The sequence below is a fragment of the Microtus ochrogaster genome, linkage group LG4, assembly GCF_000317375.1.
Source record: "Microtus ochrogaster isolate Prairie Vole_2 linkage group LG4, MicOch1.0, whole genome shotgun sequence".
Classification (NCBI taxonomy): domain Eukaryota; kingdom Metazoa; phylum Chordata; class Mammalia; order Rodentia; family Cricetidae; genus Microtus; species Microtus ochrogaster.
The window spans coordinates 39,071,519-39,075,272 of NC_022030.1; the positions used below are offsets into that span (position 1 = coordinate 39,071,519).

The following is a 3,754-nucleotide window of genomic DNA, read 5'->3' on the forward strand; positions in this document are numbered from 1 at the left end:
TTCTCTTTCTATGTGTGTGTGTGTGTGTGTGTGTGTGTGTGTGTGAGAGAGAGAGAGAGAGAGAGAGAGAGAGAGCTCCTCCTCCCTTCTTCCCTCTCTCCCTCCCTCCCTCTCTCTTTCTGTGTGTGTGAGAGAGAAAGAAAGAAAAAGGGGTTTTACTGCATAGCCTTGGCTGTCCTGGAACAAGCTATTTAGACCAGGATGATCTTGAATTTAGAGGCAGCTCTGCCTCACAAGTACTGGGATTAAAGATGTGTGTCACCATACCTTGATACTTAATTTCTTTCCATTAAGCCATTTTTTTAATCATGAACAACATTTTATCATTTATTATATTCACAAGGTCCAAAACATGCAGAAAGTCATTTATAGCCATGTGATGGTAACATTTTTAAGTTAATAAGTACAATGTATATTTTAATTTGTGTGTGTTCATCTGTGTGTACAAATATGTGCTACAGTACATGCAATGGGGGTGGACTGTCAAACTCGGGTGCTGTTTCCCAGGTCAGGTGTCTAGTTGGTTCTTTGAGGACAGATCTGTCACTGGGACTTAGGCTCATTGTCTGGATGGTCCAAGGAAGCCTCAGGGTCTGGATGTCTCTGCCTCCCCATCAGTGGACTATCTAGTACTCTACAGCATCTTGCTGTGCCACAACACTTTCTGAACTGAGCCAGCTTTGCAGCCATATTTATTTTTTTAAATCTTTAAGTACACCTTTTCAGGTGTAGTATTTTGAAATAAAGCAATGGGTCCATATATTAATAAAAACATATTAACGATACTCCTTTTCCATGTGTCCAGAATTTTGGACACTTATTTGTGTATTTATTATGCTTTTCCTGATTAAAAATTAAACCTAAAGGATGAAATTTAATGATATCATTCCCAAAAGCATTTTGGACATAATATTTGGACAATGTAATTTAACATAAAATCTAAAATAGTTTACTCGAATTTCAAGGTATTTTTAAATACTTTGAGATTCTTTTAGACATAATTTAACATAAAAGCTAAAATATTTTACTCAAATTTCAAGGTATTTTTAAATACCTTGAGATTCTTTTAGACAAGTATGGATGGTACCTGTTTCTGGTCAAATTGTCCTTTGTGAACCAGGGATGCTTAGGTTTTCGAGTCTGAATCCAAGGCTTGGCAAGTCCCAACTTACTGCAACCCCTGATACCTATCCATTCTGTACTCACTCTAACCTATGGAGTCCCTAACATTGCTACCCAAGGCAGACAGGGAAATAGTGAAAAGAAAATGGAGCTTTGAAAACTCCCAATCTCTCTGTGAGATGTCGCCACTAACCTGGGGAATTTGAATCCCTGTGTAGCCCAGGAGCTGAGAAAAATCTTTCCCTATGCTGTTGAACTAGGAATAAGACACCTTTAAAATGGAAAGAAAAATTCAAGAGTGTCCTTGCTCTCATCTTAATTCTCCCTTAAGGTTTGGAAGGAAGGGAAGGAAACTTGAGAGTCTAAAAATGTGTTTATGTATCTGTGTGCATATTTACTCTCGTTACTGTGTTTGTTTCCAGAGTAATTAGAAATATCCATTATCAAAAGTTAGAATTCCCGTTGTTCAGAAAGAACACTTTCCTCCATTTTACAGGTAGGGGGCAATGAGAGGGAAGTTGGGTTATTTTTCTTAAATAATCTGAGTCAGCCCAAGGAGAGTTGGTCGCGATTACACGTCAGAGCTGCTAACATTGAAACGCACATGCAAACCACTAGACCACATCATCGTTATCTTCCATTTCTGAATCAGCTGACCAAACAGCACTGCCGTGCTTTCAGAACCCTCCACTTGCATGCTGAAGCAGTTACAGGGAAGTTAAAACACACGCATCACAAAGTTGTTACTTGTCCCCAGGGATAACAGCTTGTGTCCTCATCTTTGAACACAGTATGACCATTGGAGAATGGGGAATAATGCTGAGACCCTACTGTTTCATTGTTTATGACCACATTCATGCTGTATCACTTCCAAAAAGCTGCAAAGGCATTCTGCCAGAACTGCTCCTGATTCCTAATCAGGGGCCAGAAAGATGAGAGCAGATCACAGACCCGTCGTTATTGAAAACAATAGATAAAGACTCAACATCCGGAAGTCCCAAACTTCCTTCTCACTGCTAGCTAGTAAACTATGAACATTCATCCTTCTCATAATGAATGCACTTACATTAAAAACATAGGTCCAGCCGGGTGATGGTGGCGCACGCCTTTAATCCCAGCACTCGGGAGGCAGAGGCAGGCGGATCTCTGTAAGTTCGAGACCAGCCTGGTCTACAGAGCTGGACAGGTTCCAAAGCCACAGAGAAACCCTGTCTCGAGAAAAAAAAAAACAAAAACACATGGGTCCAGAGGGAGAAATAGGAGTTCATTCCCAAATAACCAAGTTACATATTATCTAATGATCAAGATACACATTCAAGACTAAAAACACTATAAAAACACTACCCACAAGACATCCAAGCCGTGTAGTAGTGAGTTAGGAAACGTGTGAATTAAGTCGGGTTCCCAGTCCACTATTCACACTTTCTCCAGAACTAGGGAGGTGGGTCGCATAAATTGCTCTTCATACATTAGCATGTCAGGTCTTAGAGATGACATCCAAGGTGGCCTTGGAAAAGTTGCCCAGAGTGGCAATGCAGCCCCTGGCTGATGTGTAGCAGTCACCAATGCCAGCCATCATCAGTAGCTTCTTGGGCACAGGAGCAGAGACTATGCCAATGCATCTGGGGCAGGGATAAGACGCACCAGCACAAAACCACAGCGGCCTGTCACTTTGCAAGGAACAGTGTGGGGCTTGCCAGTCTTGTTCCACCAGTAGCCTCTCCGCACAGGGACAATGGAAAGCTTGGCCAAGATGATGGCCCCTCGGATGGCAGTGGCTACCTCCTTGGAGCACTTGACACCGAGAGCTACGTGACCATTGTAATCCCCAATAGCTACGAAAACCTTGAACCTGGTCTGCTGGTCTGCCCTAGTCTGCTTCTGCACGGGCATGATCTTCAGAACCTCATCCTTTAGGGAAGCTCCCAGGAAAAAGTCAATAATCTCAGACTCCTTAATGGGCAGGGAGAACAGGTAGATCTCCTCTATGGACTTGATTTTCATGTCCTTAACTAGGCGGCCCAGCTTGGTGACTCCTTGGCTTCAGCTTTACCTCTGCCAGCCCCGTGGCCTCGGCCTTGACCACGGCCACGACCGCAGCCGTGGCCCCTCAGACCTCTGCCGAATCCTCCGCAGAAGCCACCACGGCCTCCTAATCCTGGGCCCCCGTATCCTCGGGGGCCCTCCCTCTGCACCGGCATGATCCGCCATTTGGTGTTTTCCAGAAGAAGAGAAGAGCTCGATTAAAACTTGTAAACACAGTCTAAAGTCTGTTCTAAAGAGAAAATTTCAACTGGTCTGTGACAAAAGCAAACAAAGACTGTTGATAAAAAATAATGAATAAGGTTGCCTTTCTGGACTGCAACTTCTCTTGGTAATTTGAGGAGAGACTAATTTTGTAGTAAATGAGGATTTTGCTTTTCCTTACGCTTCACTTTTAAAGAAAGATCAAGAAAAATACAATAAGACCTACAGCTGGGAAATGTCATTGAGGAATTCCACTCTTGCACTGATATTGTTACAAATGTCTTAAAGTAACACTTCACTTTGAGCTAATCATTTTTTTTATCCTGTATCAGTTTGTCTTTTTATGACTCAGAGTTTTGCATCCAGAAATTCCAGTGGAAGGAAT

General features: G+C 42.6%; 1 pseudogene; it reads right to left on the reverse strand.

Moving 5' to 3' along the window:
• Positions 1-2,599: 2,599 nt before the first annotated feature.
• On the reverse strand, positions 2,600-3,333 carry LOC101987522 (annotated as a pseudogene).
• Between the last annotated feature and the right edge of the window lie 421 nt (positions 3,334-3,754).